This window comes from Balaenoptera borealis (assembly GCF_965194805.1).
Source record: "Balaenoptera borealis genome assembly, chromosome: 5".
Lineage (NCBI taxonomy): Eukaryota > Metazoa > Chordata > Mammalia > Artiodactyla > Balaenopteridae > Balaenoptera > Balaenoptera borealis.
The window spans coordinates 66,427,844-66,454,127 of NC_138862.1; the positions used below are offsets into that span (position 1 = coordinate 66,427,844).

The 26,284-nt window shown below is 40.6% G+C and overlaps 1 protein-coding gene across 4 annotated transcripts in view; it reads right to left on the reverse strand.

Annotated features, from left to right (window-relative positions):
* The window catches only part of GPR156 (G protein-coupled receptor 156), an 89,283-nt gene extending 84,539 nt beyond the window's left edge, over positions 1–4,744 (reverse strand). For 3 of the 4 annotated variants that reach the window (XM_082394881.1, XM_082394884.1, XM_082394883.1), the window contains exon 1: positions 4,512–4,744. The gene's annotated coding sequence lies outside the window, so the exon portion shown is untranslated. The other variant, XM_082394882.1, reaches the window with a different exon arrangement.
* Positions 4,745–26,284: the final 21,540 nt, after the last annotated feature.

The window sequence follows — 26,284 nt, forward strand, 5'->3', positions numbered from 1 at the left end:
AGCCTTGCTTGGGCTGGAGGCACTGCCCAAGAATTGCTCAAAATCTGACCCAATCAAGAGTTACATGGCTCCTTACAACAAACAGACTAAAGTCCAGGCTCCTGTGTCCTTTACAATTGGCCTTTAGCTCTCCTGCTTCACCTCTTACTGCAAACCTGCCCTGACCCTCCCTGACCCCCGTCTTCACCTCACTCAAAGCCACACCAGCACTTTGGCCCTGACTCAAATGTCTGCTTAAGTTACTCTGTCTGTCTGGAAATGCCCTTCCACACCACAGCTGCCAGTCAGAGAGCCACACCTCCTTCAAAACTTGACTCAAAAGGCACTTCTTCCTTGGATGAAAATAACAATTCCTCCTGAAATAGCTAGTTCTCTCCCCCGGCACTCCCACCCCTGGAAACGCTGGCTAGCCTCCACTCCTTCTCCCATATTTTCATAGCAGGTGTGATAATTATAGCACTCAGCACAGCTGTCTTATACAGGCCTTGTCTACACTGCTGTCAAAGGAACTGTGTCCTTTAAAGGCTGATTTCTTTATTCTTCTATTTGGAACGAATGCATTCCATCTTAATTAATCCCTCCTCACGCTGACAAGCTCTTTTCCACCATCCCCTCTGGACTCACACCCTCAGGGGCACTCCATTAACAGGCCCTGCTTTTCCCAAGTCATTGTTGTCAGTCTTTCTCCCGATCCAGATACTATTAATGCTCATTCTTCTGAAGGCTCATTCTCCCCCATCCCTAGAAAGCAGGGTGGGTTCAGTATTACCAATGTTCTCTGGTCATATCATCTATCTCTGTCCGAGTAGCTCATGATTATGACAAGTGTCTCCAAAAGAACACCTTGAGAAGTCTAGATGGAAACCAATGCCCCATGGAAACACATAAATATTTTATCAGGCTCTGAACAAGACTCTTACTCATAAATATTTAAACCCCTCGAGAACAGAATGCTCGATGGCTAATTAGAGTCAACTTGTACTGGGATGGGGAGCTGAGAGGAGGAGGTGAATACAACAGCAATGGCGGCAGGCATTCTACAGTCTCTTTTAAGGATCTAGAAACACTGAAAGTGCACCCGAGGGCTCCCCAGTTTGCCTGCGCACTCCTTTTCCAAGTGCTTTCCCTCTGCAGTGGAAGTCAGCGCCCAGTGGGGCTGTCTAGGAAGGGCACTGTTGGGCTGCAGGCCGGCTGCCACATCGGTCATAGCCACCATAACCTTGCCATACTTCTCTCAGCACTAGTGGCACAAAGGTTTTCAAAGAAGTACACAGAAGCCAAAATGAGGCAGACTCTATAAGAATGTTCATGGCAGCTTTATTCAAAATAGCTCCAAACTGGAAACAACCCAAGTGTCCATCAATAAGAGAATGGATAAATAGAAGGTAGATATTCATATTGTGGAATACTATCTTGAAATAAAAAGAAATAAACAACTTTTATACTCAACCACATGGCTGAATCTCACGGACATTGTGCCAAGCAAAAAGAAGCCAGACACAAAAGTACATACTGTGTGAATGCATTTATATGTTCAGGAACCAGCAAGACTAATCTATGGTAACAGAAATCATAACAAAAGTTGCTTCTGGGGGGTGGGAGTAACTAGAAAGGGGCAAGGGGGAAATTTCTAGGATTGAAATTTTTTATATCTTGTTTGGGATAAGGGTTTGTCAAAACTAGCCCAGCTTCTAACACAGGATTCAGCTTCAAAGCACTGTGGAGATAAGAGTGGCCACTGATCTCCAGGATCACCATTTACCTATAAAATATTGATTAACCTGAATTACTTACAAGGACTTCTAATATTTTACCAAGGATTTTGTAACCCTTATGGGAGGCAATGTCTTGCCTGTGTCATTTAATTATCTAATTAATTCAACAATTATTTATTAATTGCCTACAATATGCCAAACAGGAACATAGCCATGAATAAAACAAAAAATATCTTGTCCTTACTGAAGCTTACATTTGAGTGGGGGATATATGGATGATTAATAAAGAAACAGATATACTATTTAATGCTGGGTAATGGTAAGTACAGTGAAGAAAGCTAAAGCAGGGTCAGAGGACAGGGAGTGACAAAGTGCGGTTTTGGATCAGGTGGTCAAGGAAGACCTGATGGAGGAGGTCACATTTGAAAAGAGCCCTGAATGAACTGAGGAAAGAAGCACTGCAAGTATTTGAGGGAAGAGTGTTCAGGCAAAGAAAAGCAAGGAAGACAGCAAAGTGAGGGGAGTGTGACAGAATATAAGGGCAAAGAGGCCAGATCACATAGGGCTTTGCTAAGTCCTGGTAGAGAGTTGGATTTTATTCCAAGTGTGAGGGATTTTATTCCATTGGAGGGTGTTAAGCAGGGGAGTGAGATCATCCAACTGATGTTTTAAGAATGGGAAAAAGGAAGCAATGAAGAGATGTGCCTAGGATTCTTAGGGAAGAGTCAGAAGAATAAGATCCTCCCCCCACCCCGAAATGTCAATATCTTTCACTCATCTATTTCTTAACCACCTTCTGATTTGAGTTCTGTACGTCTGAAATTTTTCACAATAAAATGCTGGAGAAAAAAAAGAGAGGTAGGAACTTGGATCCTTTATCAGGCAAAACTCATCAGTAACTAAAGGTAAGTGTTATGGTTCTCAATGCCCTTCTGCAAAATAAAGGCTCTGATTTTTAACTAAATGTGCAACATTCTTTTCAACTTTCAAATCCACCTTCTGGGCCCAAGTCAGTCCACGTTCCATTGTCTCTGTGGAAAGGCAGAGCCTCAGTGCTTCTTTCTTCTCTCTCCCCCTGCCCTCACTTACTCTCTGAAAACCTACAAGGGAGTTGAAAGAAATACAAATTTGGGAAAAGGAGGGACTTTTCAGAGAAGTTCTATACTTCCCCAACTCCATCTGGAAATGCCCTTATGGTCAAACAACAAAAAAGGAAATAGTAAAACCCTCAGCAGGAAACAAACTGTTAAGCACCTATTGTCCTCCCCAGAGAATCTCTTTCCCTCCATCATTACCCTCCCACTCTTTTGAGAGCCTTCTAGGCTGGAAGTCTAGGCTGGAAGTCTAGGCTGGCAGTTGCTTCACCCCACCCACCCTGAGTCTCCCCTAGGCCACAACTCTGCTTTCACTAGACTTGGAAGTTCTCTATCCCCAGGGCACCATAACTCTGCCTCTGCCAAGCTCAATGCTAGCCTTTACTGGGGAACAGGGAAAAGCTAAAAGCTGGAGGCGGAAGAGAAAGGGAAATACAGGGAGCACTCCAGAGACAGTGGTGGCCCTGAAGTGGAATTAGGTTGGCAAAATGGGGACCAGAGAGCCACCAGTCCCCTCCCAAGAGATCCCTAACTCAAGCAAAGCCTGCCAAGGCATTTTCTTCTCCAGACTCAAACTGCCTTACACTATGTACAACCACTTCCTCAGCCTTTATCTCCATTTATTTAGCCATTTACGCATTTGCTCCAACTGCAGCAGGGGAAGAAGCTACTGTTTTGCAAGCCTGGCTGCTACCCAGCCTGCAGGGAGGCCTTCTATGCTGCATTTAGCCATTGGTGGAGAAAAATTAGTTTTCCTTTGCAGGCTTTGCTGCCTCATACAATTATATCAACAAATTTTCCAGCTTTTAATCCCCACCTGAAAATCTTTCACTTAGGGGTGCAATAACTTAATGTTGCCCTCCATATCCTGGTTAAAGGACTACACCAGCAAAGACATTTCATTATAGGCTAGGACATAATTTGCCTATTACTCATGCACGCATGTACCTAGGAAACCAACAAAGGGAAGAGTAAGAGAGCAAGCAATGACGTCTCTCCCCCACAGATTCCTATTCGAAAATGTTAACAACTCAATTCTAAAGAAAACCCTCACGGTTCATATTCCGCAGCGTAGCACGTATAACTAGACATACACCACTCAAGTTCTAACAAGTGGCCTCTAGTTTCGGAGAGAGCTACAAGGATGCTGCAGCTCCCGGGCGACTCTCCTCTGCCCAGAACAAGGCAGTTCGACTAACCGCAGTGCAATAAAACTTTCTCTGTTCAGGACCTCACAGTGCCCAGGAGGGAGTCCACCCTATCCGCCACCCGGCACCCTGGGGTGCACGTGCCCCCCCCCACCCCCTCCGCCACCAGGCAGGTTTGGGGACAAGCTCGGTGAGGAGGCTCTGGGAGGTCTACACGCTGTTCCCGGATCCCTCCGTTTCAGCAGACCATCGCTCGTATAACAAAACGGAACAGCCGCAGCCCCTCTTCCCGACAAATACCAGTAACCCTCCTCTTCTCAGGAAGCTGCCACGGGCATCCCTGGTCAGTGACCCCGGCTGGCCTCCAATTTCTAAGATAGTTTCATTACCGTTTCCAAAGAAGCTGCCCAGATTCTGGAGAGGAGAGAACGCCCTTCCCCCCTTTCCCCTTTTTACTTTAGAATTTAAGTGTTTGATGTTTTGTGGATATATCGTGTCCACAGAGAGGTCCTGCAAACTCCCGAATTTGGGTTCCTCCAGGGCGCGCTGCTCACCTCACCAGGTCCCGGACCGCCGAGGAGCGCCAAGCCCGCGGCCGGCTGCGGGACGCCCGCGGTGCCCGGGTATCTCGCGGGTTCGCGGGGCCGGAAGGGACGGGGAGGGGCGGGGGCAGCACCGCAGGGCGCCGCGCCCATCTCCGAGCCAGGAGCCGGGAGGCGGGCGCGGAGGCGGCGGGAAGGCGGTGCGAGGCTCTGAGATCTGCACAGGGCGCGATGTGCCTTCGGGGCAGCCCCTGGCCGGCTGGGGCGGGGCCGGGCCTCCTGCCCCTCCCCTGGCACCGCCCCCGCGCGCCGTGCCGGACCCGGCGCTCTGCCCGGGAGGGGGGTCGGCCCCGTACGGCCCCGTACGACTCGGGGCCACGCGGACCCGTGCGCCGCGCCCCGCTCCGCGTGAGCTGGGCTTCCCCCCGGGACTCCGCGGCGGAGCGGGGAGGAGGACGCTCAGGCTCTGTTTCCCAGGAGCAGGAATTATGTCCGAGATTTTATCCAGGACTCTTCCCAGATCTCTCATTCGATACAGCCAGGCCCTTTCATTTGGAACATGCGGACAGTGAGCGTAACCAATTTGATCCTCCTCCTTGGAGGCTGCTTTAGTTAAGAAGGCACATGGGTTTATCTTCTCCTTAGGACAGCTGACTTAAGAGACCAGAAGCAGGGCTTCACTTCAGTGGTTCAGATTGAGGATTTGTCCTTCCCATCTCTGTGGGGCTTTTATTTTTCCTCAGAATTTCTCCTTGCTTTTAGCCCATTATTCTCACCATATTCTGCAAGATATTGGAATTTTTCTCCCAACGTGGTTCCCACCTTCAATCCCAGTGTTCTTTTTCTCAAATTGAAGTATCCCCAAGCCCTCAGTTGGCCATGCACAGAAGGTTTTCCATCTTCCACCAAGGCCTGCCCTATTTACCTCAGAAAAGTTTCTGGAACCTTTCCCCTCCTCTGCATTCCCATATTGCTGCTCTTGTTAGATTTTGATTACCTTGGCCCGAATCATTTTAAGTTTCCTTGCCTCCTGCCTCTCCCCACTCCCAAAACAGAACTAAGAATGTTGCTCTCCTGACAAAATAAGCAAAACATACCTCCCCTCCCCTGCCACAGACCTGCAGTAAACCCCCTCTGCAATTGGAATACAGTCCAAACTACTTTCACAATTGGAAACCAGCTTACCTTTCCAACCTTCGGTCCACTCAGCACCTGTGTTCCAGTTATACTGAGTTGCACCAATTGCCATTCTTTGAATATACCCTGGTTGTTTAATGCCCCTGTGTGTTTTGGTCACTCTGTTCCCTTATCCTGGATTTCTCTGTATCCCCTTCTTTACCTGTTGAATTGCTCCCAAGCCTTCAAGATCCAACTGCCTTCTCCTTTAACGAAGTTCTTCCAGATCTTCCCAGTCAGATCTGGGAGATCAAATAGTGTCCCTTTCCTAGCACTCTGTGCTTCTGTTACAGCACTCACTAAGTTGGTCTGTATGTTACAGCTGGCTGTGTCTTCTTGTCTCCCCACTGTCAGAGCTTGCAAGGCAGAAGGTGTTTCTGACTCAACTTCATCCCCCATGGCGACTGGCCACACACGTTTTAAAATAAATAACCATTCTTTGGTTGTATATAAACTGTGCTTATTGTAAAAATTCAAATACTTAAATGTATAAGGAAGGAAATTAACCCCCAACACACTGAAGTAACCACTGTTAATGTTTTGATGATCCTATTTTCATGAATATCTTTATGCACATGTCCCTCCACCACATATGCACAAATGGAATGATTTCATGTATGCTATGTTTAGGACACCCTCTGTTTTAGTTTTCTCCTTTCTTACCTGACTCTCCCCTCACTACTCTCCCTCATTCTCAACTATTTAAAATGTTAAGCATGCTGGGCTTCCCTGGTGGCGCAGTGGTTGAGAATCTGCCTGCTAATGCAGGGGACACGGGTTCGAGGCCTGGTCTGGGAAGATCCCACATGCCGCGGAGCAGCTGGGCCCGTGAGCCACAACTACTGAGCCTGCGCGTCTGGAGCCTGTGCCCCGCAACAAGAGAGGCCACGGTAGTGAGAGGCCCGCGCACAGTGGCCCCCGCTTGCCGCAACTAGAGAAAGCCCTCACAGAAACGAAGACCCAACACAGCCAAAAATAAATAAATTAATTAATTAATTAATTTTTTTAAAAAGTTAAGCATGCTAATATAACCATATATATTGATATCTATCTATATATGTATTTTACAAAGTGAGTAATTATAGTGTAAACATTTCTCTGCTTCTTGCTTTTATCATTAAACAATGTTATAAAAATCCTTCCAGTTCAACTGGTATAGCTCTGATTCGTTCTTTTATTTTATTTATTTTTTTTTTTAATTTTTATTTATTTATTTATTTATTTATTTATTTATTTATTTATTTATTTATTTATTTTTGGCTGTGTTGGGTCTTCGTTTCTGTGTGAGGGCTTTCTCTAGTTGCGGCAAGCGGGGGCCATTCTTCATCACGGTGCGCGGGCCTCTCACTGTCGCGGCCTCTCTTGTTGCGGAGCACAGGCTCCAGACGCGCAGGCTCAGTAGTTGTGGCTCACGGGCCTAGTTGCTCCGCGGCATGTGGGATCTTCCCAGACCAGGGCTCGAACCCGTGTGCCCTGCGTTGGCAGGCAGATTCTCAACCACTGTGCCACCAGGGAAGCCCCGTTCTTTTATTTTAGAGGCTGCATAATGTTCCACAGTATGGATGTACCAAAATTTATTCAAGTTTCCCTATTCATGACATTCAAATTCTTTTAAAAAAAAATTGTCACTGCCACCAACATTTCAATAAACATCCTTATGTGTATATCCAAATGCCCTGGTACTTTAATTTCTGAGGGACTGATTCCCAGGTATGAGATTGGTCTATTTAAAATGTTAATAGATTGCCTTCTTAAAGACTGTAACAATGTACTTTGCATAATTTAGCCATTCTGGTAAGTGAATAGTCATAATTTGTTGTTCCTTTAATTTTTATTTCACAGACTACTAATGAAGCTGTTCATGTTTTCTCTTTCTTTCCCCTTTTGGATTTTCTGTTCTGTAAATTGCTTAATCATATACTTAGTTCATTTTTCTTTTTGAGTTACTGGTCTTTTTCTTTTCAGAGTGTAAAAATTTCTTGTATATTATAGATAGTAATCCTATATATGTTGTATGTTAATATGTTGTATGTTTTGCAAGTATTGTACTTTCCCCAATCTCTCATTTATCTTTTAACTTTGTTTGGAATTTAAAAACCAACTACAACTAATTCCAGTTGGTGTCAAGTTAATATCACATGCCTTATAATGAGTCAACATAGCAGTTAGGAAACTAAAATAGATTTTGCAGTTTCAAACTTCCTTGGGAAACCAATCTTCTATTTCAGTATTTTAAAAATTTGACATACCATCCTACTCTGTAATCCCATACTCAGTCACTATTAATCACATTGCCCCATTCACAAATATACTTCTGTTTATAGTATAATATAAATTTGCTATATATTATTATCTGGCAGAGTCACATTAAATAGACCATTTTGATTCATTAAAATTCTGGTCAACAAAATGTTAACTCATTTAGTGGTCATCACTTATTTATTTATTTTTGTCCAAACCTACTTATTTGGGAAAATGCCTCCCATGTAATTCTAGAGGTCTGCCAATCTTGCAACCCCACTCTTTTGAACATAATAGTGGGCATGACCCACACTAGAACAGATAGACTCTATGTCCCAGGAATTTGAATCTTGAATTTTAGATTGACACTCTCTTAAAATGACTGTCCTTAATCCCAGCCACTAAAATCCTCAGATCTGCCTTGTTTCTTTCGATTGTATGTATTCAGTTGTTTTCTTAGTGGGTGCCCTGGCATTGCAGTTAACATCTGTACTTAAAATAATCTAATTTGGAGTAAGACCAACTTAATTTCAATAGCATACAAAGTTTTGCTCCAGTATAGCTCCATTCCCACTTTTGTGATATTATTTTCACACAAATATTTGTATCCTTTTTGTACTATAAGCTCATCAACACAGTTTTAAAATTAATTACTTTTTCATGCAGTTTATTTAAAACTCAAATAGGAAAAGAGAGTTACAAACAAAAATATATTTATACCATCTTTTGTATTTATTTGTGTAGTATGTTTACCAGTGCTCTTTATTACTCCATGTGGATTTGAGCTACTGTCTAGTGTCCTTTTATTATAGCTTGAAGGACTTCCTTTAGCATTTGTTGAGGGCAGGTCTGATAACCACAAATTCTTTCAGTTTTTGTTTTCTTGGAATGATTGAATTTCTCCTTCACTTTTAAGGACAGTTTTGCTGGATATAGAATTTTTGGTTGACAGTTTTTTCCTTTTATTACTTTGAATATGTTATCCCACTTCCTTCTGGTCTCCATAGTTTCTGATGAAAAGTCAGCTCTTAATTTTATTGAGGATCCCTTGGATGTGAAGAGCCATTTTTCTCTTTCTGCTTTAAAGATTCTATCTTTGGTTTTCTAAAGTTTGACTATGATGTGTCCAGGTATGGATCTCTTTGTGTTTATCGTACTTACAGTGTGTTGATCCTCTTGGATGTGTAGGTTAATTCTTTTCATCAAATTTGGGAAGTTTTAAGCCATCATTTCTTCAAATATTGTTTTTGCCCTTTTTCTCCCTCTCTTCTCCTTCTGGGACTCCTACTACTGTGCTTATGTTGGTACACTTGATGGTGTCGCACAAGTCTTTGAGGCTTTCTTCATTTTTCTCTTTTCTTCTTTCTGTTCTTCAGATTGCATTATCTCAAGTGACTTATCTTCAGGTGTGCTGACTTTTTCTTCTACCTATTAAATCTGCTGTTAAGCCTCTCTAATTTGTTATTTCAGTGGTAATTTTCAACTTCAGAATTTCAACTTGGTTCTTTTATTTTAATAACTTCTGTCTCCTTATTGATATTCTAGATTTTGTGAGACATCATCCTCATTCTTTTTTAAAAATCTTTATGTGTGATTTCTTTTAATTCTTTGAACATATTTATAATAGCTGACTTAAAAACTTTGTCTAGTAAATCCAAAATGGATTAAAGTCAGCACTGGAACTCTGACCAAGTTAAGCCCCTAAAGGTCCCCCTTCCTGTCATTCATGCTAATCCTTCTTAAGAAAAAGATACCCTCCATACTTCACCCTCTTGGCTCCTCATCTTGACTCCCTTTTAATTTTGTTCCACAAGGAATTTAAAATAAGGTCCCAGAATTTTTACCTTGAAATTGATTTGAAAGCCACCAGAATTTCCAGGCTTCCCACACTTTAACCAGCTAGTAGCATCAAGAATTAAGACTCAGCATCCAGGGCTTCCCTGGTGGCGCAGTGGTTGAGAGTCTGCCTGCTGGTGCAGGGGACACGGGTTCGAGCCCTGGTCTGGGAGGATCCCACATGCCGCGGAGCGGCTGGGCCCGTGAGCCACAACTGCTGAGCCTGCGCGTCTGGAGCCTGTGCTCCGCAACAAGAGAGGCCGCGATAGTGAAGAGGTCCTCGCACCGCGATGAAGAGTGGCGCCCGCTTGCCGCAACTAGAGAGAGCCCTCGCACAGAAACGAAGACTCAACACAGCCAAAAATAAATATAAAAATAAATAAATAAATAAAATATTAAGACTCAGCATCCAGCTCAGTTCCCTAAGATGCTCCCTGCCTGACCTCAAATTGACCTCCAAGGGTTGGCTCCAATTTGCACTACCATGTAGAGGGCTGTGGCTGGTTTGTGAATGGTACATTCTAAAAATGGACTATTATCAGAATGGCATGCATACTTTTGTTATTATTTTTTCAACAACTACCTATCAAGTGTAGGAGATAACAGCCTCTCCCTTTCCATAATTTCTTGCCTTGGTCCAAAACATAGTTCTGCTTTCTCAGAAGTGTTAAGGAGAAAGTGTCAATCCTTTGTTCTTTCACCTCCCACTTGTTTCTTACGGGACATACAATGATTTGTGTGATTGTTATTTTAGAAAAAGGATCATTGCATTTACATAGCCAAGTCCTTCCTTGACTTTCTGTGGAATGATCCTGCTCACAGGAGGTATATGTTCTTCTTCATATGGTAGACTAGCTAGAACAGACCCTGCTTCTTTAGATGGCCTGTGTTTGTACAAGTTCTGCCTGTACTTGGGTGGTTCAGTTCAGTTTGGGAGGAAGGAGTGTGAAACACATTTTGACATCTAATCCAGGCTGTGTTCTCCAATCTAACATTACCATAAAAAGCTGATATTTGGGGAATTTCCTGGCAGTCCAGTGGTTAGGGCTCCACACGTTCACTGCCAAGGGCCTGGGTTTGATCTCTGAGAAACTAAGATCCCACAAGCTGCACAGCACAGCCAAAAAAAAAAAGAGAAAAAGCTGATATTTGGATTATAGTCTGATTCCTGGATTTATATTTCTATTTTTCAGAACTCAGAGGCAAAAGGGATATGATTATCCTTCTAGCACTCCAATTATTGGTGTTCATTTTGTACAATATATTGCTAGGAGCTATGAGGAATTCAAAGGATTATGTACATGGTCCCTGCCCTTTAAGAAATTTGTAGTTTTGTAGTACTGTAGATCTAAGACATAAACAAATAATAACAATTCAAATGAGAATATCATCATAAAATATTTTGGAATCATTTTCTGGTTTAAGGTTTTGTGATAGGTACTAAGGATACAGATATGTTATGGTTTCTGCTTTCAGAGACCAAACAGAGCAATCTTCACAGAGAAAAGGGAACTTGACCTCATTTAAGAAGGATAAGATTTCAAAGGGCAGAGATGGGAGAAGATATTCCAGGTAGAGGAAATAACATGAGCACGAACTCAGAGGCAGGAATCAAGGCAAGCCGTCCATTTTTGTTAGAACTGGAGGGCTCTTTGAGGAAAGCAATGGAAGATAACTAGACAGGTAATTGGAACTAGATTGTGTGGTTTCTTGATTTCTGGCCTAATCAGAGGCATTAGAGCCTAATGGTTAAGTGTCAGTGGCTCCGGGTAGAAAAAAAGGCTCCCAATAGAGGCTAAATATCTTAAGAGGAGGAAGATGTCCCCCAAATAAATACTTTCCTCTACAATTTACTCGGTACACAGTTATAGAATATCAAAACTGGCAATGACTTTAGAAATATGCTAGTTCAACATTCTCATTTTTAAAATGAATAAAGAAGCTCAGAGAGATGAAGTAAATATTCATACCTAAAAAACTTAAAGATGATGCTGTGAGAAATCTATCCCAAGAAATAAAAGCAGCAACAGCATCATTATTGAAAAAGAAGGGCAGATGCTCTCCAGAATTCCAATAACACAACAGGTAAGAACTGTTTCAGGAACACAACTTGAATAATTTCCTATAAAACAAGTGGGAAGATTTCTGGTCCTTTCATTTGTGGATACTGGTCTTGTGTGAACCAGAGGGACTGAGTCACAGTAATTAGTAGATTATTTTTAGTTGTTTTTTTTTTTTCATGTTATAGTCATGCCCCTAAATGACTCTTAGGTTAACTTTTCAATCTCCAGTAAGCCTTTAAAAGGTAATAGACATCTTTTGTTGGTGCTTGCTGGGATGATGGGAGGCCATTGGAAAGGGTTGCCATTATGAGTCTTAGCAGGGAACCTGTCTCCTAGGCCTTACTTGTCAGACAGTCAGTTCTGTGGAACAGGCAGGAACAAGATACAGAGAGGAACACCTGTGGGAAACAGAAGTAAACACTATATTAAGAATAATTAAATTAATAAAATGGACATTCTGCAAACTACTTTTGTCACCAAATGTTTACTGCACTGTGGCCCCACATAGCCAGAGGGAGAGTTTTAATGAGCATGAGACTCCTTGAAACTAGATGTCCAGAAACCAACACAGTTGACGCAAGCTGCCAGTCCTTTGAGGTTGAGGAGCTTTCTGGTTGTCCAGCACTTCTTGGGGATAGAAGTTGAGAAGGGATCATCTTTAGTGCTCTTAGGCAAATGTCTTTTTTGCTTTTTTAAAAAACAAATTTATTAATTCACATAACATACAATTTACCCATTTAAACTTTACTGTTCAGTAGTTTTTAGTATATCCACAAATACGTACAACCATCATCATAGTCAATTTTAGAATGATTTTATTACCTCAGAAAGAAAACCTAGATGATGAGAATGAAATGTAGAATTACTATATGATCCAGCAATTGCAATTCTGTGTATTTGCCCAAATGAATTGAAAGCAGGAACTCGAACAGATATTTGTATATTCATGTTCATAGTAGCATTATTCACATGAGGCAAAAGGTGGAAGCAACCTAAATGTCCATCAGCAGATGAATGGATAAACAAAATATTGTATATACATACAACAGAATATTATTCAGCCTTATAAAAGAATAAAAGTCTGATACATGCTACAACATGGATGAAAATATTATGCTAAGTGAAATAAGCCAGTTACAAAATGACAAATATTGTATGATTTTACTTATATGCAGGATCTAGAATAGTCAAATTCATAGAGACGGAAGTAGAATGATGATAGATGCTTGTGGTAAGGTTACTGAAACAGGATGGAAATATAAAATTTAGAATGTATTTCATAATTCCTCCATACAGATATAGCTTCACTTAAGAATATATCATGACATTTTTCATGTTAGCTCCCAAGAATTTATTTCATTGTTTTTAACAGTTGCTTAGTACTGTAGTCCATTATATGAATGTGCCATTATTTGTTTTAGCATTCTCCATTGATAAAATTTGTGTAGCTTCTACTTTTTCACTGAAATGACACAATCAAGATATTTACACTGTTTCTTTGTGCTAGTGTTTCCTGGAAGTGGGATTTCTGAGTCAAAGGTTATGGAAATACAGTGTTGTGTAACCTGCTTTTTTAAAAAAAACCTATTAATATATTATGATCCCCTTTTCAGGTCATTAAATATTTAATTTAGCTGCCTAATATAATTTACGGATATATTAAATTTTATTTTTCCAATCTCCTAACATTAGAAATTGAGTTATTTCTAGATCTTCACTAGATTGTTTGATTAAAAAAACTTTGCTTTAAACATTACTTTAGCTAAATCTTGGCATGCAGCTTAAAATTATACTCTTAAGATGAATTCCTAGATATAGAATTGCTCATTCCAGGAGTATGTACATTACAGAAATAATACATAGTCATTCTAGATTAGAAAAATATAGATAGGCAAGAAAATCAAACATGCATAACCTCATCACCCAGAGGTAACCATTGGTAACGATGTGGAGGTAACCATTGGTAACTATTTTGTCTGCATATGTTTTCTTTACACAAATGCAAATAGAGAGTATATGCTGCTTTGAACTACCTATGATAAGCATGCTTTCATTTATCTCCATTATCACTTTTAACATCTGCACAGTGTTCTAGCTTATAAATGTGCCAAAATGTATTTGAACAGTCCTTATTGCTGGGCATTTAGGTTCTTAATGTGCATATTTTTAAAACTTTTCAGGTGAATGCAGTACATACAGGGGCAGTCATCTCACTGTCAAGAAGCCCCGAACAAAAGGTTCCTGCCTTTTTGTGGATCTGTGGGCCAGGGGGAAGGAGAGAGAGAGAAGGGCTAGTAGTGCAAAGGTACTGACTCAAAGTAGAGAAAAGTGCTTCAGCCAAGGCCCTCACCAAGGAGGACTCTGAATGGAGACATCTGGGTTAGGAATATAGATATGTGTATGAGCATGGCTGGTTGGATTAGGGCGAAGGAAGGCTGAGTCCTTGACTGCAACCCCTCCAGAAAATTGCAATGGATTGGCAGTGCATCAAGTCTGGTGTGGGGAGGGCAGCTTCTCCCCATGAGGCCTGCCAGGCAAAGCCCTGTAATTTTCAATGATCAGTTCTAAAATATCACACATACGATTTTGGCCTGGAGCTGGACTCTTCAGTAAATAATGACAAACTGCCGAAACTTGTCCAATATCCCTTCCCACCAGAGTATGCGAGAGTGCCAGTAGAAATGGTAGTTTGTCAGGGACCCAGTAGAGAAGACTGAAATGATTTCTTTTGGGGTGTATAAACTGACATCTGAGGGCAGGACAAAGAGTTCCAGCACGACTGGGCAATGGAATGAGCCCAAGAATCCTAAGCAGGCTGAACCAGGATCTGATGTAATGGGTCCCCTCCTTTTGGGAGATGAGACTGAGTCATCTCCATTGTCCACTCAGCCAAGGGCTCTACTTTTGGAGTAAATTCTAAGCACATGTTGTGTGAATGCTTGGCTCTGCTCCGTGACCTCAGAAAGTTATGATAAATCTCCTAAATTTTTATTTTTTCTTAAGAAGAACGTAGGGACAGGAATAAAGACGCAGATGTAGAGAATGGACTTCAGGACATGGGGAGGGGGTAGGGTAAGCTGGGACGAAGTGAGAGAGTGGCACGGACATATATACACTACCAAATGTAAAACAGATAGCTAGTGGGAAGCAGCCGCATAGCACAGGGAGATCAGCTCGATGCTTTGTGACCACCTAGAGGGGTGGGATAGGGAGGGTTGGAGGGAGATGCAAGAGGGAGGAGATATGGGGATATATGTATATGTATAGCTGATTCACTTTGTTATAAAGCAGAAACTAACACACCATAGTAAAACAATTATACTCCAATAAAGATGTTTTAAAAAAATTTAAAAAATAAAATAGATAATGAACAAGGATCTACTGTATAGCATAGGGAGGAACTCTACTCAGTATTCTGTAATAACCTATATGGGAAAAGAATCTGAAAAAGAATGGATATATGTATATGTATAACTGAATCACTTTGCTGTACACCTGAAACTAACACAGCATTGTAAATCAACTATACCCCAATATAAAATAAAAATTAAGTTAAAAAATAAAAAATAAAAGAAATAATCTATTTTGGTTTTTCCCTCTTGAGTTTCCTCTAAACCTTATAGATATTTTTAGCTTGCACTATTTCACTGAGTAATGGATTCTCTCATTCCATTTCCCACTGTGTATACTGCATGTTTTCAATTTTTCTGCTTCAAGATTTAAATACTTTGAAATGTAATGGAGAGTAAGCATTGTCTGGTTATCTCATCCACACCATTCATGATTTCATAAACATTTTATCACATCTCTTTTCAGTCTTCATTGTTTTGGACTGGTCTATTCCTTTTTTTTTTTTTTTAATTTATTTTTTATATTTTGGCCAAGCTGTGTGGCATGTGGGATCTTAGTTCCCCGACCAGGGATCGAACCCGTGCCACCTGCAGTGCAAGTGTGGAGTCTAGCCAGTGGACCACCAGGGAAGTCCCTGGTCTATTTCTTTTTAACCCATTAGATGGATGATTCTCAAGCCTTTTGGCTACCAGAGGTGGACCTTCCTGTTTCACTAAATTATTATCGTGATTACTACCAACACTATTATTATTTTAAGCATCTATCATAGGGAAGCACCATTGTAGGTTCTCAGAGAGGGACACATAGTTGAATAACTTATGATCCCTGATGAACCTACTATTCTCTTTGCTTGGCCTGCAGAAGTAGCCCCCTGGGCCAAGTGTTTAGAGTAGAGATAAAAGAAGACATTCTAGGTGGATAATCTCTTTGCTAGGCCACAGGGCTGTTTGACTCTTTAGTAATGAACATAAATAGAAATTAATTTTCTTAACTCTTTTTGTCATGGAAGTAGATTCTCCACAAGGGTGACTGTTATTAGACCTCACAGTTCTAGTTTTGCCTAGAGATTCTCCCTCGGTGTAAGGAGTTCTGACACCAACTACCTAGAGTTAGCGCAAACTTCACGGGTTAAGGGCACAGTCCTCCATAAGACTGTCTTTACTACAAACACCAGCTGCAAGTTGGTGTTCATTAGCATAAACTATCAGGTATGATCTGGGGGGCCAACCACAAATAACAAAGACACTTTTATCACTCTGAAAATTTCAAGGATTTGGAGGTGGATTCCCAGGACCTGGGGAAAAAGGCAAGTTAAGTTTTTTATAATACAATCCCCTTGGGGTCTCTCCCTAGGCACCTAAACATTAACCTCAAAGGGTGCTAGCTTCTCCTCTACCCTCCAGGTTCAGTATTCACAACAGATCCACTGCCTTCTGGTAGTACCTGTTCTCAGGGCTGACAGAGGCAAGACATTACTCTGTAGCTAATTATTAGAGGTCAAGTATATCCACATAAAATAGTTCAACATCTACACAGCAAATACTCATATGATAGCAGGGGAATTGGGGATCTGTATTCCCACTCTGATTTCTTTTTCTTCCTGCTCCTGTAGAAGACAAAGTAAACTGAGAAGTTTGGTTCTACCAGGAGCATTGGTCTTCAAAGATGTTGAAAGGAGTATTAGGGAGGGTTTGGTAAACAGGCATTCCCATTTGCTGTTGATGGTAGTGTACATCAATATAACCTTTTTGGAGAGTAATTTGTAAGTAGCTAAATGCATGTAACAAGAAATTGAGAGGGACTTTTTCTCTTCCTAAATTGCATTTAAAACCGAAAGCTTTCACTATTAGACACTAGGTAAGAAAAGCTAGATATATATACATTTTCAAGACAGCCATCAACTGATCACCTTAAGATGGGGTCAAATACCTCCCTAGGTCTTCTGGAAGGAAGCAAAACTGGAAATACTATCATCAACACACCTCAAAAACCAGGCTGAATCAAGAAGACTGGAAAAGAGTGGGATGAATGATGAGTGGTGGTCTTGTGATAAAAGACTACCATAATCACCTTGAGAGTCTTTTCCCTTCTTTGTGAGAGGAAAGGAGGGATGTTCTCCCCTCCCTCAATCCAAATGAATGTGGACCCCAAGGGTGGCAAGGGGACTTTATTGTTCTATGGATTGAGAGGAGAGGACCCTACAGAAGGTTTCTGGGCTTGAATTATCTTACCAGTACTCCATCCAAGAAAGTTACCCATTCAGGGAGCAACAGCTCTGAAGTGGACCCTAGTGGTCCAGTGGTGGGAGCTCAGGAAGAAGCTGAGCTAGAGCCATGTCGCCCACACTGGGGACTGTGCAACAGAGAAGGAGGTCTCACAAGACACCTCCAAAGATAAAAAATCTTGATGCCTGCCATACAAATAACATCAACTATCTGCCTGGTGAGCCAGAGAAACAGCACAGCCAACAAGATACAATTAAAGTCAAGAAGTGTTTGCTTTTTTCCCACCACCATTCCTCCTCTGTTCCTATCATTGAAGGAGCCCTTCAAGTATCTCAAGGGAAACGGAGAGCTTTGAATCAGCTTTGAAGTTTTAAATGGACTGGAAAGTTATGGAATCTGCTCAAGATGCCCTTAAAAGTCTGAAGGGCATTCAAAATAACACAGTTGAAAATGATGGTTTGAAAAACAAAACCATTTCACATTTAGACTCTACAAAGAAGAGAGTCTTTTAAATAAGCCAGTTACATGCATATGTTCTTTGATCCTGGAATTCCACAGTTAGGAATTGAGACTAAAGATATAGTAGCTAATGTATGACACATTATATATACAAGGATGGTTACTGCAGCATTATTTGTAATAGCAAAGACAACAGTAACAAAAAGAAAAAGAACAATAGCAGCAAAAAACTAGAAAAAATATGATGCTATCAATTGGATACTGGTGAGAGAAGAAAATGTGACGATGAAAGGAGAGGTCAGAGTGATGTGGCATCACTAGGCAAGGAATGCAGGCAGCCTCTAGAAGTGGGAAAAGGCAAGGGAATGGACTCTCCCCTGGAGACTCCAGCCCTGCCAACCTGGTCTGGTGTTCTGACATCCACACATTAAAATAACAAATTTGTGAAAAAAACCCTACCAAGATTGGGTCAAGATTGCGAAGTAGAAGGACATGCTCTCACTCCCTCTTGTGAGAACACCAGAATCACAACTAACTGCTGAACAATCCTCGACAGGAAGACACTGGAACTCACCAAAAAAGATACCCCACATCCAAAGACAAAGGAGAAGCCACAATGAGATGGTAGGAGGGGTGCAATCACAATAAAATCAAATCCCATAACTGCTGGGTGGGTGACTCACAAACTGGAGAACATTTATACCACAGAAGTCCACCCACTGGAGTGAATGTTCTGAGTCACACGTCAGGCTTCCCAATCTGGGGGTCCGGTAGTGGGAGGAGGAATTCCTAGAGAATCAGAATTTGAAGGCTAGTGGGATTTGACTGCAGGACTTCGACAGGACTGGGGGAAACAGAGACTCCATTCTTGGAGGGGACACACAAAGTAGAGTATGCATCAGGACCCAGGGGAAGGAGCAGTGACCCCATAGGAGACGGAACCAGACCTACCTGCTGGTGTTGGAGAGTCTCCTGCTGAGGTGGGGGGTGGCTGTGTCTCACTGTGGGGACGAGGACACTGGCAGCAGAGGTTCTGGGAGGTACTCCTTGGTGTGGGCCCTCCCAGAGTCCGCCATTGGCCCCACCAGGGAGCCTGGGTAGGCTCCAGTCTTGGGTTGCCTCAGGCCAAACAACCAACAGAGAGGGAACCCAGCCCCACCCATCAGCAGACAAGCAGATTAAAGTTTTACTGAGCTCTGCCCACCAAAGCAACAGCCAGCTCTACCCACCAACAGTCCCTCCCATCAGGAAACTTGCACAAACCTCTTAGATAGCCTCATTCACCAGAGGACAGACAGCAGAAGCAAGAAGAACTACAATCCTGCAGCCTGTGGAACAAAAACCACATTCACAGAAAGATAGACGGGATGAAAAGGCAGAGGGCTATGTACCAGATGAAGGAACAAGATAAAACCCCAGAAAAACAACTAAATGAAGTGGAGATAGGCAACCTTCAGGAAAAAGAATTCAGAATAATGATAGTGAAGATGATCCAGGACCTTGGAAAAAAAATGGAGGCAAAGGTCGAGAAGTTGCAAGAAATGTTTAACAAAGATCTAGAAGAATTAAAGAACAAACAAACAGAGATGAACAACACAATAACTGAAATGAAAACTACACTAGAAGGAATCAATAGCAGAATAACTGAGGCAGAAGAACGGATAAGTGACCTGGAAGACAGAATGGTGGAATTCACTGCTGCAGAATGGAATAAAGAAAAAAGAATGAAAAGAAATGAAGACAGCCTAAGAGACCTCTGGGACAACATTAAATGCAACAACATTCGCATTATAGGGGTCCCAGAAGGAGAAGAGAGAGAGAAAGGACCAGAGAAAATATTTGAAGAGATTATAGTCGAAAACTTCCCTAACATGGGAAAGGAAATAGCCACCCAAGTCCAGGAAGTGCAGAGAGTCCCAGGCAGGATAAACCCAAGGAGAAACACGCTTAGACACATAGTAATCAAACTTGCAAAAATTAAAGACAAAGAAAAATTATTGAAAGCAGCAAGGGAAAAACGACAAATAACATACAAGGGAACTCCCATAAGGTTAACAGCTGATTTCTCAGCAAAAACTCTACAAGCCAGAAGGGAGTGGCATGATATACTTAAAGTGATGAAAGGGAAGAACCTACAACCAAGATTACTCTACCCGGCAAGGACCTCATTCAGATTCAACAGAGAAATCAAAAGCTTTAGAGACAAGCAAAAGCTAAGAGAATTCAGCACCACCAAACCACCTCTAAAGCAAATGCTAGGGCTTCCCTGGTGGCGCAGTGGTTGAGAATCTGCCTGCCAATGCAGGGGACACGGGTTCGAGCCCTGGTCTGGGAAGATCCCACATGCTGCAGAGCAACTAGGCCCGTGAGCCACAATTACTGAGCCTGCACGTCTGGAGCCTGTGCTCCGCAACAAGAGAGGCCGCGATAGTGAGAGGCCTGCACACCGCGATGAAGAGTGGTCCCTACTTGCCACAACTAGAGAAAGCCCTCGCACAGAAATGAAGACCCAACACAGCCATAAATAAATAAAAAATAAATAAATAAATAAAAATTAAAAAAAAAAAAAAAGCTAAAGGAACTTCTCTAAGTGTGAAACACAAGAGAAGAAAAGGACCTACAAAAACAAACCCAAAACAATTAAGAAAATGGTAATAGGAACATACATATTGATAATTACCTTAAACGTGAATGGATTAAATGCTCCAACGAAAAGACACAGGCTTGCTGAATGGATACAAAAACAAGACCCATATATATGCTGTCTACAAGAGACCCACTTCAGACCTAGGGACACATACAGACTGAAAGTGAGGGAATGGAAAAAGATATTCCATGCAAATGGAAATCAAAAGAAAGCTGCAGTAGCAATACTCATATCAGATAAAATAGACTTTAAAGTAAAGAATGTTACAAGAGACAAGGAAGGACACTCCATAATGATCAAGGGATCAATCCAAGAAGAAGATATAACAATTATAAATATTTATGCACCCAACATAGGAGCACCTCAAAACCTAAGGCAACTGCTAACAGCTATAAAAGAGGAAATCGACAGCAACACAATAATAGTGGGGGACTTTAACACGTCACTTACACCAATGGACAAGTCATCCAAAATGAAAATAAATAAGGAAACAGAAGCTTTAAATGATACAATAGATCAGATAGATTTAATTGATATTTATAGGACATTCCATCCCAAAACAGCAGATTACACTTTCTTCTCAAGTGCACACAGAACATTCTCCAGGATAGATCACATCTTGGGTCAAAAATCAAGCCTCAGTAAATTTTAAAAAACTGAAATCATATCAAGCATCTTTTCTGACCACAACGCTATGAGATTAGAAATCAATTACAGGGGAAAAAACTTAAAAAACACAAACACATGAAGACTAAACAATGCGTTACTAAATAACCAAGAGATCATTGAAGAAATCAAAGAGGAAATCAAAAAATACCTGGAGACAAATGACAATGAAAACACGACGATCCAAAACTTATGGGATGCAGCAAAAGCAGTTCTAGGAGGGAAGTTTATAGCTATACAAGCTTACCTCAAGAAACACAAAAATCTCAAATAAATAATCTAACCTTACACCTAAAGGAACTAGAGAAAGAAGAAAAAACAAAACCCGAAGTTAGCAGAAGGAAAGAAATCTTAAAGATCAGAGCAGAAATAAATGAAATAGAAAGAAAGAAAACAATAGCAAAGATCAATAAAACCAAAATCTGGTTCTTTGAGAAGATAAACAAAATTGATAAACCATTGGCCAGACTGATCAATAAAAAGGAGAGGACTCAAATCAATAAAATTAGAATTGAAAAAGGAAAGTTACAACAGACACCGCAGAAATACAAAGCATCCTAAGAGACTACTACAAACAACTCTATGACAATAAAATGGACAACTTGGAAGAAATGGAAAAATTCTTAGAAAGGTATAACCTTCCAAGACTGAACCAGGAAGAAATAGAAAATATGAACAGATCAATCACAAGTAATGAAATTGAAACTATGATTAAAAATCTTCCAGCAAACAAAACTCCCGGACCAGATGGCTTCACAGGTGAATTCTATCAAACATTTAGAGAAGAGCTAACACCCATGCTTCTCAAACTCTTCCAAAAAATTGCAGAGGAAGGAACACTCCCAAACTCATTCTATGAGGCCACCATCACCCTGATACCAAAACCTGAAAAATATATCACAAAAAAAGAAAATTATAGACCAATATCACTGATGAATATAGATACAAAAATCCTCAACAAAATACTAGCAAACAGAATCCAACAACACATTGAAAGGATCATACACCATGATCAAATGGGATTTATCCCAGGGATGCAAGGATTCTTCAATATATGCAATTCAATCAATGTGATTCACCATATTAACAAATTGAAGAATAAAAACCATATGATCATCTCAATAGATGCAGAAAAAGCTTTTGACAAAATTCAACACCCGTTTATGATAAAAACTCTCCAGAAAGTGGGCATAGAGGGAACCTACCTCAACATAATAAAGGCCATACATGACAAACCCACAGCAAACATCATTCTCAATGGTGAAAAACTGAAAGCATTTCCTCTAAGATCAGGAACAAGACAAGGATGTCCACTCTCACCACTATTATTAAACATAGTTTTGGAAGTCCTAGCCACGGCAATCAGAGAAGAAAAAGAAATAAATGGAATATAAATTGGAAAAGAAGAAGTAAAACTGTCACTGTTTGCAGATGACATGATACTATACATAGAGAATCCTAAAGATGTCACCAGAAAACTACTAGAGCTAGTCAGTGAATTTGGTAAAGTTACAGGATACAAAATTAATGCACAGAAATCTCTTGCATTCCTATACACTAATGATGAAAAATCTGAAAGAGAAATTAAGGAAACTTTCCATTTACGATTGCAACAAAAAGAATAAAATACCTAGGAATAAACCTACCTAGGGAGACAAAAGACCTGTATGCAGAAAACTATAAGACACTGTTGAAACAAATTAAAGATGATACCAACAGATGGAGAGATATACCATGTTCCTGGACTGGAAGAATCAATACTGTGAAAATGACTCTACTACCCAAAGCAATCTACAGATTCAATGTAATCCCTATCCAATTACCAATGGCACTTTTTACAGAAGTAGAACAAAAAAATCTTAAAATTTGTATGGATACACAAAAGACCCCGAATAGCCAAAGCAGTCTTGAGGGAAAAAAACGGAGGTGAAGGAATCAGACTCCCTGACTTCAGACTATACTACAAAGCTACAGTAATCAAGACAATATGCTACTGGCACAGAAACAGAAATATAGATCAATGGAACAGGATAGAAAGCCCAGAGATAAACCGATGCACCTATGGTCAACTAATCTATGACAAAGGATGCAAGGATATACAATGGAGAAAAGACAGTCTCTTCAATAAGTGGTGCTGGGAAAACTGGACAGCTACATGTAAAAGAATGAAATTATAACACTCCCTAACACCATACACAAAAATAAACTCAAAATGGATTAGAGACCTAAATGTACGACCGGACACTATAAAACTCTTAGACGAAAACATAGGAAGAACACTCTTTGACATAAATCACAGCAAGATCTTTTTTGATCCACCTCCTAGAGTAATGGAAATAAAAACAAAAATAAACAAGTGGGACCTAATGAAACTTAAAAGCTTTTGCAAAGCAAAGGAAACTACAAACAAGATGAAAAGACAACCCTCAGAATGGGAGAAAATATTTGCAAATGAATCAACAGACAAAGGATTAATCTCAAAATATATAAACAGCTCATGCTGCTCAATATTAAAAAAACAAACAACCCAATCCAAAAATGGGCAGAAGACCTAAATAGACATTTCTCCAAAGAGGACATACAGATGGCCAAGAAGCACATGAAAAGCTGCTTAATATCACTACTTATTAGAGAAATGCAAATCAAAACTACAATGAGGTATCACCTCACTCCTGTTAGAATGGGCATCATCAGAAAATCTACAAACAACAAATGCTGGAGAGGGTGTGGAGAAAAGGGAACCCTCTTACACTGTTGGTGGGAATGTAAATGCATAGAGCCACTACGGAGAACACTATGGAGGTTCCTTAAAAACTAAAAACAGAACTACCATATGGCCCAGCAATCCCACTACTGGGCATATACCCAGAGAAAACCATAATTCAAAAAGACATGTGCACCCCAGTGTTCATTGCAGCACTATTTGCAATAGCCAGGTCATGGAAGCAACCTAAATGCCCATCGACAGAGAACGGATAAAGAAGATGTGGTACGTATATACAATGGAATATTAGCCATAAAAAGGAACGAAATTGGGTCATTTGTAGAGATGTGGATGGATCTAGAGACTGTCATACAAAGTGAAGTAAGTCAGAAAGAGAAAAACAAATATTGTATATTAACGCATATATGTGGAACCTAGAAAGATGGTACAGTTGAACCGGCTTGCAGGGTAGAAATAGAGACACATGTAGATAACAAACGTATGGACACCAAGGGGGAAAGTGGCAGGGGGTGTGGGTGGTGGTGTGATGAATTGGGAGATTGGGATTGACATGTATACACTGATGTGTTTAAAATGGATGATTAATAAGAACCTGCTGTATAAAAAAATAAATTAAATAAAATTAAAAAAATAGGATACTGGTTAAATCAGTTATCTTATAATCATACATTTAAAAACAACAAAAGGACTGAGGTAGAGGTGTATGTGTTGACACAGAAACAGCTCCAAGATATTTTGTTAAATAAAAAAGCAAAGGCAGCACAATGTGTATAAATGTTTAAAAATTTAAAAAACCTGCTTATATAAATATTTTAAAAATAGGTACTGTACATACTGTATATACTGATATATAAATTAAAAATAATTCTGGAAGTATCCACAAGAAACGTAAGAATGATTTCTTTTGGAACAAACGATTAAGAGACTTTAATTTTTCATTTGATACCTTCAGGTGCTATTTGAAGTTATTACTAAGGACATGTGGGTTTTTTTAATGTAAAAATTAAATAAACAGGTTGTACAACAATGTGAATGTACTTAATGCTAATGAACCGCACACTTAAAATGGTTAAAATGGTAAGTTTTATGTTATGTCTATTTTTCCACAATAAAAATGTAAATAAATATGTGTAAACTCATTTTAAATAAAAGAAATATCAAGCAGAGAATAAGGAGCTGCAGGAAGAGAGAGTGAGTATGTAAGAAAGCTCTGAGGTGGCAATAAAAACAAGTTCAATGCCTTGTCTTGGACTCTCATTGAAGGCTATTGCCCAGGAGGCCTCCTGGGGCTTTTATGGGGGTGGTTCAGAAAGGAGTCAGGACATGAATATTTGTCTGGAATAAGTTGGGGAGGGGAACCTGGTAATTTTTTATTTTCACTGGAGTTGTGGTTACACTCTGCACTGTTGTGTGAAATTAAAGAGCAGGAGGATTTACTGGGCAGCGTGACCAGTTTTCTACCTGAGTAACCAAGGGTTTGACTTACACAAAGTCCTGTACAAAACCTGGGCTGGATTCTTCATGGATGAGACACTGGCCTAGACTCATGGGGTCCCAGAATATCAGAGCTGGAAAGGGCCTCGGGTAGACCCTTCTTTTACTTGAGGCTACTAAAACCAGGGAGTGATATGTCCTGGTCCAAGTCACACAGAAGCTCAGTGACTGAACTAAGATTATAACTTGGGTCTCTGGACCCCTGGTCAAGTACTGTTTTTCTAAAAAAGTGACACCAGCACTGTTCTAGTCATGGCTTGACTGTCTTCACTCAATTTCTCTTCCTGTTAATTGCCCAATGCTCCTCAGATTTGAAGGTCTGGTGTTTGGTCATTATTCCTTTGATGCATTGCAGGATTCTGGTTGCCTGATACCCTAGAATGTTTGCACCTGTATTCCATATGTGAGATTATGGTTTTGCACTATTATTTTTCACCAGTTTTGTGATGCATATTGTTTCATGCTTTAGTATCTCTGAAATCAAGGGCCACTGACAATTGCCATAGGCCAGGCCTAAGTTGTGACATAGCTGTGGTTGCTGGTGCCTGCGTGAACTTGTCTGAAACCTTCCATTGACACTCGCAGCAAGAGTAAGAAAGATGTGGCATCAAAACTGGCCAACGTCAGCAGTTTGAGAAAAAAAACAAAACAATCCAGAGACAGCAATGGACCCTTCTTTTGGGAAAGGCAGTATTACCAATGCTTTGGTGGTGTGGAGAACAATATTTTATGGAAAAACACAGACATCAGCAGCTTTGGATTGAAAAGTGATTCAGAAGAGCTTGACTCTGAGTATGAAGACCTTCTTTTTTTATGATGCACAAGAGTGATAGAAGACAATCTTTTAAAATAAGTCTAAATCTGAGTAAATTTAAAATAAAAATTCCAAGTGCTAAGAATGT